Source organism: Haematobia irritans, chromosome 1 (genome assembly GCF_050003625.1).
Source record: "Haematobia irritans isolate KBUSLIRL chromosome 1, ASM5000362v1, whole genome shotgun sequence".
Taxonomy (NCBI): domain Eukaryota; kingdom Metazoa; phylum Arthropoda; class Insecta; order Diptera; family Muscidae; genus Haematobia; species Haematobia irritans.
The window spans coordinates 271,023,858-271,039,093 of NC_134397.1; the positions used below are offsets into that span (position 1 = coordinate 271,023,858).

Below are 15,236 nucleotides of genomic sequence, written 5' to 3' on the forward strand. Positions count from 1 at the left end.
TTTTACAACCCATTTTGTTTAAAACAAAGTTTGGTATCTACAAAACAGCAATTTCAAACCTTTCTAACTTAATGTTGTTCGCAAAGTGCAATTTCGGAATGCATGGAAAACTCATTCCGAATATTGTGTTGATATTGCACCAACATTAAATTCTTGTAAATTATCGTATTTATTAAAAAAAAAAAACAAATATTTGTAACATAATTAAATCCAGCCATTTTAGTTATTATGCCTGGAATCAACTAAATCTGGATCATAAATTTCGTTTTTGAGATAATCTTTAAATAAATTAAATATATTCCTCTCATCCGACCCATTTGTGCTTCAGTTGAATAATATTATTTTCATGCAGCATTAGTAAATTCACTTATTAGTGTTTCTAAGCAATGTATAGTATGTGGCGAAAAGAAGGGTTTCAGCATACTATACGTGCCAAAACTATTTTCGTAGAAGTACCTTTTTCTCTCAAAACATTCTGGGCGGATACATTAAACTCTTAATAATCTCGATTGTATTTGATCCGTGTATTCCTTATCTTGGCTTAGGTTATTGTTAAGAAAATACTTTCGGATGTTATCAATCAAATGACACATATCGTACACCATACACTCTATGACCATTAAAAATTTCTTAAGTATGATGCCCTATTTTAAATAGAAAATCAAAAATAAAATAGCAAATCAAAATTAGCCATCCGCTGACAATAGCATGCATATTGAATATAATTGCCTTTTCATCGTTATATCCAACGGTTATATTAAGTTCATCAAAACTTATGCAAATTTCTTTTTCGGCTTGTGTCATATTTAATGTTATGTATTTCAATTCGTCTATGTAACTGTCGCAGATACCCTCGTCGTCTATTCAAAATTTCATCTTTTGGAAGAATAATATTCAAATAAATACTCCCGAACAAGGGTAGTGGTGACTTTAGAAGTAATACATATGTTTAATTGAATTCTCCTCATCTATATTAATAATTACAATGAAAATATTACTAAGAGTTGTTAGTTGTTGTTTGTTTATAATTACCATTAATGTTTTGATGTTGTGCTTGGTTTTGTGACACATCTGATGTATCCATTTGCGCATTATTTCTGGCGACGTTGGCATTTGTTCCACCACAATGATTTCGATTTCCGGTTGTTTGGGGCAAAATTGTTTCCCTCGATTCATTGTTCGAAGGTTCATCTTCTAGATCCAACAAAAAAAGAAAATATAAGCGAAATTGTAATGTGGCTTAGCATTCATATTTGAATTGAAGTCAAAAATATAACTATATATCGTAATAGTGAAGTTATTTAGTTGTATTGTAATTATACATGCATAGAAATTAACCCTACTACCCATACTAACAAACCCTAAACAAACTGTGAACTGTTAATATCATACTAAAATCACTTTTCTAACATATTTGCATTACAGGCCGTTTTTTAAATTTATAAATTATCCATCCATGTTTTTATTTCAATTAATTTTTGTTATTTATACTTGTATATATTGCGCAATATTACTCTTTATAGCTTTAATTTTTTAACTTAATTTGTAATTTGTTATTATATGTTTTTCATTTTTTGTCTCTGTTTTAAATGTATAACACTATGCTGAACTTGTTTTAAATTGTTTTCGCGTTTGAATATATATGTAAACTTACATTTCTTGTTCATACAATTAAAAATTAAATGCCTACATGCAAAACAAAATGTATTGACAGTTTATCGAATGAATTTATATGATAAAAGTAGTTAGCTTGAATGCGGGGAAAATGTTTCAAATCTTACTTGTTATTACTTCGATAGAACTATCCCTATTGCGATTCCGAATATCGGAATATACCCCTATATACTATATGCCTGCTTAGGAACTGGAAAATGTACGCGAACATACCTATAACATTAGGTTAGGTTAGGTTAGGTTATGTGGCAGCCCGATGTATCAGGCTCACTTAGACTATTCAGTCCATTGTGATACCACATTGGTGAACTTCTCTCTTATCACTGAGTGCTGCCCGATTCCATGTTAAGCTCAATGACAAGGGACCTCCTTTTTATAGCCGAGTCCGAACGGCGTTCCGCATTGCAGTGAAACCACTTAGAGAAGCTTTGAAACCCTCAGAAATGTTCGGTCGTAGCAGGAATCGAACCCACGACCTTGTGTATGCAAGGCGGGCATGCTAACCATTGCACCACGGTGGCTCCCTACCTATAACATTACTAATTGAAATTTATGCTCTTCCACAATTAGCAATAAATTTCAAACCTATAAAGGTGGAAATTCAAACCATCTGCACTGTTCCATGAAGGACAGTTTGGAATGACACAGCGAGGCATTGTTAAATGTTTTATTAACTATCAAAATACAAAATACATAAAAATTCTTCATAAATATATTTGTTCTTTTAATTTAGTGTTATGGTGAAAAACACGAACATAGTACTCACCTTAAAGGTGAGTACTATGATTTTCAACTCGGTTTTCGAGTTGAAAATCATTTTTTCTTGAAATAATCAAAATTATAAATGAAAACAGGCATATTGCTGTAAAGTCTTGCCGAAATGTAGCGGAACAAGCAACTGCACATCAATTGAGTTAATCTATCTATGTAACCGCGACAATTTCAATGCGAAAAGCGAACATAGTACTTACCTTAATTGAGCAAAAGTATTTAAAAAGTTTAGAAATTGGAGTAATTAAAAAAGGGTTGAAATTATACATTTACGTTAGTCGCCAAATTGCAAAATATCAAACAAACAAAATTTAATCATGAAAAAAATATTTAAACTTAATGTGAAATAAAATAAATTATTTTATTCGTCATTCAAACTTCGAAGTGAAAGGACGTGTTTTTAAAGCGGATTATTTCACCGTAATAAGTACTTATTACGAATTTCAAGCGTGGTGGTAAATTAAGCCACCATGCAGCGAAATTCAATTCCAGCTAGTCGACCTGTAGATTCGTCGACAAGTTGTGATAATTTGACAAGTCGAACCTTCCCTAAGGTAACGATATCAAAAGGAGGTAATCCCTCAAGAGATTTAAGTAACGCAGAAATTCCTTGCTTATCATAAAGAAATTAGGATCAGTCGACAAAAGCACTTTGTCGACTAGACAAAGCAATTCCTTAAAATGAGCCCAAGGAATTCTTGAAGCTGGAAGAGGGAAAGATAGCAGGGTGAACTGTCAGCAATAGGAGTGGTGGCGAATTAGCTGAGAAGTAATGTTCCAAAAAATGTTGGCATTAATATATACTCAGACAGTCAAATTTTTTTAACCACGTTCCAACTCACATTTCTAAGGAGGGATTGTACATCCCTTATTAGAAGTTCATTCCTAATTCCCTTGAAAATGTGTGAAGGATCGGGGAACATATAAATCCTCTTATCACCATTCATAAAATAATGTTTGCTAGTGAAACCGTATAATTTCGCAAACAAACTTTCGTTAAATTTTACCTCATACTCGACGAGGCAAACGATTTGTGTGCCACATAGTATGTTCACTCTAATTATTGCAAGAAACATGTTGGAATTAAATTGTCAGGTTGTTAGTTGTTTGTTTATAATTACCATTAATGTTTTGATGTTGTACCTGGTTTTGTGACACATCTGATGTATCCATTTGCGCAATAGGTGATGTTCAACGGCACTTCTTCTTCTCCCTTATCTCTAATTATTGCAAGAAACATGTTGGAATTATATTGTTCGGTTGTGAAATAAAAGCTAATTTCCACGCACGGAAATCTCCTTTAACCATAAAAACTAATACCTTGCTCGCTAATTTTTTCGTACTATTTCCACATCCATCATCTTCTAGTCCTACATACGCGTCTAAAGTAATATTGTAATCCATTTCGTACTTAAAGGACATTTCGTCAAATACCAACATGGCAATCCAATATTTTTTGTCCATTTGGATTGCCAGATCTCTTAAGCCTTTAACTACAAAAGGATTCATACCTGGAATAATTTGGGGATCCATGATAATATTGTACTTCTTCCAGGAAAATTGCAATTGGCCTCATCCCGCAAAAACTCTATCGCTTTAGGTCATGTAAAATGTAAATTTAGAAGAAAGTTTTTCTCCAGAATCGTTTTCCTCTTTTTTTGGCAAATTATTTTTGCAAATAATGTTGCCTGCGCCGATGCATCTTTTGCATCGATGCAATTTTATGGCTGTTCTGGAGTTGGTTACTCAGCAATGCATTATCTGATTTAAGTTTTTTAATTTCTTGAAGTAATGCATTTTGCTTTCTACTTTCTTCTAAATGCTTTCGCATGTCCTCTTTTCCATTCACTCAATCGTGCACTTATCTACTAAATATCTTTCCCTAACAGTACCTCTAAACTCGCTGGAGGTTCCTGGCCGAACATCTAAATACTCTGTATTGGTTTCATTGTCTTTTATAATGTCCTCCATTTTAACAATTTGTGGAGCCAAAAAATAAGCAAGGAATGCATTTTCTTTTAAAAATGTATTGCCTAACATATCCTTAGCAAAATATCTTGCACATATTTGCTAAATTATGTACAGAACTGTTCTTGAATGTGCACACTTTTAACCATTTGGAACGTTTTTTCTCTCCTTTTGGAAGTGCAAATAGGGCTGTTTGAGCAGATGTTGCATCGCAACCCTTTATACAAAAATTTTTGTTTTGTACTTCATTGGGTTTTTGGAAAAAAAGAAGCATATTCGATGTCCTATATATACAATGTTTATATCTTCAATAATTGTTTTTGTATATAAAGAGGTGGGTGTTTGTAGTGTTTGACTTCCTTTTCCTCTGCCATATCTTCAAAATTAGTTCATCTTAACTTATTTGGAATGATGCCGACAAATGAAATGAGGGATTCTGTATCTAAATGCTATGGCAGTCAGGGCTGCCAATAAAATTTCAAGGAAAATCACTATTTTCGAAAAAAATCATCATAGAAACCACTTGCATTTTAGAAATCGGCAATGTAAATGATATTATTATAAAACATAGTTTTTGATTGAAAACAAAACAAACTCATATAAAAAAACGAAAGTTAATTAACTAAAAATTCAAAATATAACTATTTTAATTTGAATTTTTGCTTATCATAAAGAAATTAGTTTAGTTTTGTTAGTTGACCTTTGGAATTTTACAATTTTGGGATTATTTTTTTGGCTTGAGGTCATGGACTAATGAAAAATGCTTGTGTTAATGTTTTTTCATTACTTTTTATTGAAATATTGCTGTTCTCGGATATTTCGATACACCATCGGTGATCATTTTCAGAGAGGTAGTATCTATAAATTGTAATAATTTAAATATTTTACAATATTAACTTTAACAACGTTTTGAAACAAAAATATAACATTAATTGTATTTACATTTTACAAAGTAATAGATATTCTCCTTACAATGCTCACGTCTAACTGATTTATTATCTTAATTGTGTTTGTGATTTTGTATTAGATTTCTGTAAATCTGTGCACAGTGGTCTGGGTCGGCTTTGAAGTTCATGCGTTTCTCAGGGGGAGTATTTATTATATGTAGCATCTCCAATGTATATCTCCTCCTAGTATTCTCTTCCATCGTAAGTATTTCAACATTTTTGAAGTTTGGTATGTGTCCTGTGGTTTTGCAATGTGCTGCAAGGGCCGTTTTTTGTTCTAAGGGCTTGTCTTTCATCTTTTGGTCGGATTTGTGGGCAGAAAGTCTTGTTTTTAATTGGGTTTTAGTGGTGCCAACATAAGCCATCGGACATGGATTGTCTTCGTCCCCATCGCATTTTATTTTATATACTACATTTGATTTGTCTTCCATTTTTATCTTAGTCTTAGTTTTGCTGAAAAGGTCATATATCGTTTTGTTACATTTTTGAATATGTGTCAAAAATATTTAAACTTAATGTAAAAAAAATAAATTATTTTATTCATCATTCAAACGTCGAAGTGAAGACGTATTTTTAAAGCGGATTATTTCACCGTAATAAGTACTTATTACGAATTTCAAGCGTGGTGGTAAATTAAGCCACCATGCAGCGAAATTCAATTCCAGCTAGTCGACCTGTAGACGCGTCGACAAGTTGCGATAATTTGACAAGTCGAAACTTCCCTGAGGTAACGATATCAAAAGGAGGAAATCCCTCAAGAAAGAGATTTAAGTAACGCAGAAATTCCTTGCTTATCATAAAGAAATTAGGATCAGTCGACAAAAGCACTTTGTCGACTAGACAAAGCAATTCCTTAAAATGAGCGCAAGGAATTCTTGAAGCTGGAAGAGGGAAAGATCGCAGGGTGAACTGCCAGCAATAGGAGTGGTGGGGAATTAACTGAGAAGTAATGTTCCAAAAAATGTTGGCATTAATATATACTCAGACAGTCAAATTTTTTTAACCACGTTCCAACTCACATTTCTAAGGAGGGATTGTACATCCCTTACTAGAAGTTCATTCCTAATTCCCTTGAAAATGTGTGAAGGATCAGGAAACATATAAATCCTCTTATCACCATTCATAAAATAATGTTTGCTAGTGAAACCGGATAATCTCGCAAACAAACTTTCGTTAAATTTTACCTCATACTCGATGAGGCAAACGATTTGTGTGCCACATAGTATGTTCTCTCTAATTATTGCAAGAAACATGTTGGAATTAAATTGTCCGGTTGTGAAATAAAGTCTATTCAAAATTTCATCTTTTGGAAGAATAATATTCAAATTAAATACTCCCGAAAAAGGGTAGTGGTGACTTAAGAAGTAATATGTTTAATTGAATTCTCCTCATCTATATTAATAATTACAATGAAAATATTAATAAGAGTTGTTAGTTGTTGTTTGTTTATAATTAACATTCATGTTTTGATGTTGTACCTGGTTTTGTGACACATCTGATGTATCCATTTGCGCAATAGGTGATGGAATGTTCAACGGCACTTCTTCTTCTCCCATCATTTCGTTAAATTTTACCTGATACTCGATGAGACTAACGATTTGTGTGCCACATAGTATGTTCTCTCTAATTATTGCAAGAAACATGTTGGAATTAGATTGTCCGGTTGTGAAATAAAAGCTAATTTCGTTAAATTTGACCTGATACTCGATAAGAAAAACGATTTGTATGCCACATAGTATGTTCTCTCTAATTATTGCAAGAAACATGTTGGAATTTTATTGTCCGGTTGTGAAATAAAAGCTAATTTCCACGCACGGAAATCTCCTTTAACCATAAAAACTAATACCGTGCTCCCTAATTTTTTCGTACTATTTCCACGTCCATCATCTTCTAGTCCTACATAAGCGTCTAAAGTAATATTGTAATTCATTTCGTACTTAATGGACATTTCAGCAAATACCATCATTGCAATCCAATAATTTTTGTCCATTTGGATTGCCAGATCCCTTAAGCCTTTAACTACAAAAGGATTTATAACTGGAATAATTTGGGGATCCATAATAATATTATACTTCTTCCAGGAAAATTGCAATTGGCCTCATCCCGCAAAAACTCTATCGCTTTAGGGCATGTAAAATGTAAATTTAGAAGAAATTTTTTCTCCAGAATCGTTTTCCTCTTTTTTGGCAAATTATTTTTGCAAATAATTTTGCCTGCGCCTATGCATCTTTTGCATCGATTGAATTTTATGGCTGTTCTGGAGTTGGTTACTCAGCAATGCATTATCTGCTTTAAGTTTTTTAATTTCTTGAAGTAATGCATTTTGCTTTCTACTTTCTTCTAAATGCTTTCGCATGTTCTCTTTTACCATTCACTCAATCATACACTTATCTACTAAATATCTTTCCCTAACAGTACCTCTGAACTCGCTGGAGGTTCCTGGCCGAACATCTAAATCCTCTGTATTGGTTTCATTGTCTTTTATAATGTCCTCCATTTTAACAATTTGTGGAGCCAAAAAATAAACAAGGAATGATTTTTTTTTTAATGTATTGTCCAACATATCCTTAGCAAAATATCTTGCACATATTTGCTAAATTATGTACAGAACTGTTCTTGAATATGCACACTTTTAACCATTCAGAACGTTTTTTATCTCCTTTTGGAAGTGCAAATAGTTCTGTTTGAGCAGATGTCGCATCGCAACCCTTTATACAACAATTTTTGTTTTGGTTTTTGGAAAAAAAGAAGCATATTCGATGTCCTATATATAATGTGTATATCTTCAATAATTGTTTTTGTATATAAAGAGGTGGGTGTTTGTAGTGTTTTTGTGTTTGACTTCCTTTTGCTCCGTCATATGTTTTTAATCACGAATACGAAATTCAACTTTCTTCAAAATTAGTTCATCTTAACTTATTTGGAATGATGCCGAAAAATGGAATGAGGGATTCTGTATCTAAAAGCTATGGCAGCCAGGGCTGCCAATAAAATTTCATGGAAAATCACTTTTTTTCGAAAAAAGTCATCATAGAAGCCACTTGCATTTTAGAAATCGGCAATGTAAATGATCTTATTATAAAACATAGTTTTTGGTTGGAAACAAAGCAAACTCATATAAAAAAACGAAAGTTAATTAACTAAAAATTCAAAATATTATTATTTTAATTTGAATTTTTGCTTATCATAAAGAAATTAGTTTAGTTTTTTTAGTTGACCTTTGGAATTTTACAATTTTGGGATTATTTGTTTGGCTTGAGGTTATGGACTAATGAAAAATGCTGGTGTTAATGTTTCTTCATTACTTTTTATTGAAATATTGCTGTTCTCGGATATTTCGATACACCATCGGTGATCATCTTCAGCGAGATATAATCTATAAATTGTAATAATTTAAATATTTTACAATATTAACTTTAACAACGTTTTGAAACAAAAATATAACATTAATTGTATTTACATTTTACAAAGTAATAGACATTCTCCTTACAATGCTCATGTCTAACTGATTTATTATCTTAATTGTGTTTGTGATTTTGTATTAGATTTCTGTAAATCTGTGCACAGTGGTCTGGGTCGGCTTTGAAGTTCATGCGTTCCTCAGGGGGAGTATTTATTATATGTAGCATCTCCAATGTATATCTCCTCCTAGTATTCTCTTCCATCGTCAGTATTTCAACATTTTTGAAGTTTGGTATGTGTCCTGTGGTTTTGCAATGTGCTGCAAGGGCCGTTTTTTGTTCCAAGGGCTTGTCTTTCATCTTTTGGTCGGATTTGTGGGCAGAAAGTCTTGTTTTTAATTGGGTTTTAGTGGTGCCAACATAAGCCATCGGACATGGATTGTCTTCGTCCCCATCGCATTTTATTTTATATACTACATTTGATTTGTCTTCCATTTTTACCTTAGTCTTAGTTTTGCTGAAAAGGTCATATATCGTTTTGTTACATTTTTGAATATGTGTCAAAAATATCTAAACTTAATGTAAAAAAAATAAATTATTTTATTCGTCATTCAAACGTCGAAGTGAAGACGTGTTTTTAAAGCGGATTATTTCACCGTAATAAGTACTTATTACGAATTTCAAGTGTGGTGGTAAATTAAGCCACCATGCAGCGAAATTCAATTCCAGCTAGTCGACCTGTAGATTCGTCGACAAGTTGCGATAATTTGACAAGTCGAAACTTCCCTAAGGTAACGATATCAAAAGGAGGTAATCCCTCAAGAAAGAGATTTAAGTAACGCAGAAATTCCTTGCTTATCATAAAGAAATTAGGATCAGTCGACAAAAGCACTTTGTCGACTAGACAAAGCAATTCCTTAAAATGAGCGCAAGGAATTCTTGAAGTTGGAAGAGGGAAAGATCGCGGGGTGAACTGTCAGCAATAGGAGAGGTGGCGAATTAGCTGAGAAGTAATGTTCCAAAAAATGTTGGCATTAATATATACTCAGACAGTCAACCTGCAACCTCCTTAACTCGAAAACGGCCATCGATTGCCGCAAATCTCTCAACGAGATGGCTGAGCAGCACAATATTCACCTAATATGGGTGCCTGGCCATAGGAACATACCGGGGAACTGCGAAGCGGATGAGTTGGCAAGGCTAGGAACTACCTTACATATACCGGGGGAACTAGAATCTGTTGATATGCCTCTGGTTACCTGCAAGCTATGCGTGAGAAGGCTGTTATGATGTCAAATATTCGATGGGAGAATTGCTTTTTAAAATAAACTGCAAACTAGATATGCTAGTGGTCTCAAGACGTCAGATACCACTCCTGATATCTGGTATGACGGGTCGCTGCCTGATAGGCGATTTTGCAAAAACTATTGGCGCGAAGTATAATGACTATTGTATGAGCTGTCGTTATGCGGAGGAAAAGAAATCAATTACACAAGTCTTGTGTGAGTGTCCTGCATTTTGTGTAAGTCGTAAGCAAACCTTAGGGGCATATAGCTTTAGATTGCTGGCGTTAACTTAAACAGTCTGCTAATTATTTTGCAACAATCTGGTTGATTCTACAGAAGAAAATAGTCGAGAAGGTTCAGCGGTTAAAACTAGAAGTGCCCATATGTAATAGGTACTTTTAGTTAATGTGGTATCACAATGGACTGAATAGTCTAATGCGCTTTACAGACTATCAGTTATTCCAGACGATAGTGCTCGTGTCGAACATATCCCATATATTGTGCACATTATAAGTTAAGTCCAAAGGCATAATCGATACTCAGTGTTGCCAATTTGGTGCTTTTAGCACCAAATTTAGTGCTTTTTGATTTTAAAAAGCACCAAATTGCCTTTTTGGTGCCTTTTCAAAACAAGCACCAACTTGGTGCTTTCTGGCATTTTCATTTAGTGCTTTTGGTGCTTTTTTTATTTTGAACAGTATTAAGTTTAATTGATACAAAAATTTTGATTAGACTTTCAAGAACCGAAGAAACTCAAATTTATTGCCAAATATAGAATTTGATTGTTAGGAAGTTGGTATTGATTATTTTTTAATTAATATTGTTATTTAGGGTATTCTGTAGGAAAGTCGAGCGATGAGTATCGAATTTTTGAATTTGGTAAAGATGTCATTAAAAACGTTTTGTACTAAATTCACAAAAGCACGCACAACTGAAATAAGCAATAGACTCCTTCCATATATTAATATTTTGAAAGTTGAAAACATCACAGATCAAAATAAATTGGACGAAAGCATTAAAACTGATCAAGGTGTATACTTGAATAGCGGTTCATAATGGTGAGTACTAAGTTTCAGTTTTGCCGCTAAAGTGAAAACTATATCAGTAAAAATGGGCATAAAATTATGCATATTTGCTGCAAATTTTATTATAACTTGATGGGGAATAGCCAAAATGTTCACAAAGTTTGTATTCCTTAAAATGATTTATTAAAGAAACGTAATTGTGAAAAAATGACTATTTTAGCGGCTAAACTCGATCCTAATACCCACCTTAACTTCTTAAAATTCAATTCACAAAAGTTCTATAATACATCTTCGGAAGTTTTTTTTTTTAAGAGCATTTAATTTTCGATTTTGTGGTGGAAGGTGGTATGTTAGAATTTATATTATTTTTTTTGGTGCTTTTTGGCCTTGGGGAGTTGGCAACACTGTCGATACTACTGCATACACATTTACCGATTATTTAGTCATCGCCGACAAGTCGTATCGATCCGACACACTATAAGACAAACACCGACATTCCGTCCGGAATAACTGATAGCCTGAAACTTAATCGGGCTGCCGCTTTAACCTAACCTAAACATACCTAGTTGACAATAGACGAGGAAACACTTATGAATAGCCCGTAGTAACAAACTATATATCATAGGATTACTATGTCCGAAGGACCTGCTATTGCTTAGATCGAAAACGTTGTTATGCCGACGTAGGAAATCGGCTGCGAATAGAGCGCTTTTTTAACAGCTGGAATGCTGTCAAAGTTGCCTGCAAAATGCATGTTCTCTATCCCCGCACTGGTCGTCCGGCTCATAACACGGGCGAAATTTTTGACACTCATTTTATGAAAATGAGGAAGCTCCAAAATTAACTAAGGAACGCATATCTTTACTTAATTTTGGAGCTAACCGGGACGAACCGGACTTGTAATCCTGTTCATAAAATTATTTAACCACGTTCCAACTCACATTTCCAAGGAGGTATTGTACATCCCTTACTAGAAGTTCATTCCTAATTCCCTTGAAAATGTGTGAAGGATCGGGGAACATATGAATGCTTTTATCGCCATTCATAAAATAATATTTGCTAGTGAATACTCGATGAGGCAAACGATTTGTATGCCACATAGTATGTTCTCTCTAATTATTGGAAGAAACATGTTGGAATTAAATTGTCCGGTTGTGAAATAAAAGCTAATTTCTAAGCACGGAAATCTCCTTTAACCATAAAAACTAATACCTTGCTCGCTAATTTTTTAGTACGATTTCCACGTCCATAATCGTCTAATCCTACATACGCGTCTAAAGTAATATTGTAATCCATTTCGTACTTAATGGATATTTCAGCAAATACCATCATTGCAATCCAATATTTTTTGTCTATTTGGATTGCCAGATCCCTTAAGCCTTTATCTACAAAAGGATTTATACCTGGAATAATTTGGGGATCCATAATAATATTGTACTTCTTCCAGGAAAATTTCAGTTGGCCTCATCCCGCAAATACTCTATCGCTTTAGGGCATGCAAAATGTAAATTTAGAATAAAGTTTTTCTCCTCCTCCAGAATCGTTTTCCCCTTCTTTGGCAAATTATTTTTGCAAATAATGTTGCCTGCGCCGATGCATCTTTTGCATCGATGCAATTTTATGGCTGTCTGGAGTTGGTTATTCAGCAATGCATTATCTGATTTAAGTTTTTTAATTTCTTGAAGCAGTAATGCATTTTGCTTTCTACTTTCTTCTAAATGCTTTCGCATGTCCTCTTTTACCATCCACTCAATCACGCACTTATCTACTAAATATCTTTCCTTAACAGTACGTCTGAACTCGCTGGAGGTTCCTGGCCGAACATCTAAATCCTCTGTATTGGTTTCATTGTCTTTTATAATGTCCTCCATTTGAACAATTTATGGATCCAAAAAATAAACAGGGAATGTATATTCTTTTAAAAATGTATTGCCCAACATATCCTTAGCAAAACATCTTGCACATATTTGCTAAATTATGTACAGAACTGTTCTTGAATGTGCACACTTTTAAACATTCAGAAGGTTTTTTCTCTCCTTTTGGAAGCGCAAATAGGTCTGTTTGAGCAGATGTTGCATCGTTGTTTTGTACTTCATTGGGTTTTTGGAAAAAAGAAGCATATTCGATGTCCTTTATAAATAATGTTTATATCTTCATTGTTTTTGTATATAAAGATGTGGGTGTTTGTAGTGTTTTTGTGATTGTAGTGTTTGACTTCCCTTTCCTTTCATCTGTCATATGTTTTTAATCCCGAATACGCAATTCAACTTTCTTCAAAATTAGTTCATATTAACTTATTTGGAATGATGCCGACAAATGGAATGAGGGATTCTGTATCCAAAAGCTATGGCAGCCAGGGCTGCCAACAAAATTTCAAGGAAAATCACTTTTTTCCGAAAAAATCGTCATAGAAGCCACTTGCTTTTTAGAAATCGTCAAAATCGGCAATGTAAATGATATTATTATAAAACATAGTTTTTTGGTTGGAAACAAAACAAACTCATATAAAAAACGAAAGTTAATTAACTAAAAATTCAAAATATAATTATTTGATAAAAAAATTTAAATATTCACAAAGAAGAAAACATTGAGAAAGACAGGACTGAGTCTTGCCGTTTCCTTACACGCCTTATGCTATGTTCCCAGCGACTCGTTTTCCTCATTCGTTTTTCCAAAACATTTCACCGTTCACACCGGGTTATATATTTTTTGGTTTGACAGTTACCATGGAAACTAGAAATTCACATTTACTCGAAATTCACATATATGCAACCTATGTCCAAATAATTACCGCGAGCGCAAAGGGAAAAACATTTTTGTTATTTTAACATGTCCATGTTCTTAAAAGCCTTTGTTTATTTTTTTTTTTCTATGAAACTTATTTCAATATTTTGACATATATTTTGAGTAGGGTATGTTATTCGGGGTATATTCCAAATTAGGTGGGTTCACATTCTAAAATTGACGTGTTTTGGAGGAAAACTTGTGTTTTGAACTTGTTTATTAGTATAGCGAAAACGACTCTTTTGAAGTGCTCATAAAGGGAAAACATTTCAAACCCCAAAACATGCTTGGTGAGAACACCGTATTAGGGTTATCAGTCTCAGTGGGTTTTCAATGCCTGAGACGTGTAACGGACGTGGGGATTCAAGTTTTGGATTTCTTCAATGGCTTCCTCTCCAAATGTGAAAACATTGGGAAAGCCAGAACTGTGTCTTGCCATTCTTTTACACGCCTCAGGGTGCCCGTGGAATAAATAAGTATTAAAAAAAGTCTGCAAATATGAACTGAAAAATAACAAAAACGATAAAATTACAACACACGTTTAAAACGAAGTAGTCGGTCTTACATACTGGAAAGGTTCCCTATTGGACTATGCTTATTTATCGAAAAAATACTGAATATGCAACATCAAAGAGCTACAACAGAACAGCAATTGGCCAAAGTTTAGCAAGGCGTGACTACATACTTTAGTAAATTTTTTTGTATTTCCCAATAAACACAGGATGAGCGTTTTTCAAATGCAACAACTTTTCAGTTTGAGGGTAAATATAATTTTCAACATAAATTCAACATGACTTGAAATAGCTCATCTTCAATACATCTTCAAATTGTTTGCGAATTACTTCCATTTTGCCAAAATGTTGAAAACATTAAAAAGCTGACCGATGAAAAAATGGTGGACAATTAACTGGAACTGCTTCAAATAGTTTAAAATAATTGGTACGTCAATATGCAAAATTAAATCAACACTTTAGAGAAGTCACTAAATTTAAATCTCTTTGCAGAAAACTAAAACCTTTGGATGCTACATTCTTGTAAACATTAAGAAGCTGACCAATGAAAAATGAGTTGCTTATCGACAAGAAAAAGTTTCCAGAAGCATTACAAGTGCAACCAATTAAAATTGTTAAAAACAACAAATTGTTGAAATCAACAACTTCTGGATGAAAATGTGCATCACATCGTCAGTTTAATTCATATGCTATTATCAGTTTAAAATGGATATTTTGTGAATTCGTTCTGCTGGAAATCAATTCTAACACGTTGTATGTTTTTTTGTGTTCTTGTTTGTTGATATGTTTAATAAGATTATTACAGTAATCCCTCGATTTACGTCGTCTCGGTTTACGTTGTTTCGATTTGCGTCGTCAAATTTTTTGT

General features: G+C 33.4%; 1 long non-coding RNA gene across 1 annotated transcript; it reads left to right on the plus strand.

Annotated features, from left to right (window-relative positions):
• Positions 1-13,611: 13,611 nt before the first annotated feature.
• Positions 13,612-15,184, plus strand: LOC142224148 (uncharacterized). Its single transcript, XR_012719054.1, has 2 exons — positions 13,612-14,795; positions 14,861-15,184. It is a non-coding gene; the product is annotated as an uncharacterized LOC142224148 (long non-coding RNA).
• Positions 15,185-15,236: the final 52 nt, after the last annotated feature.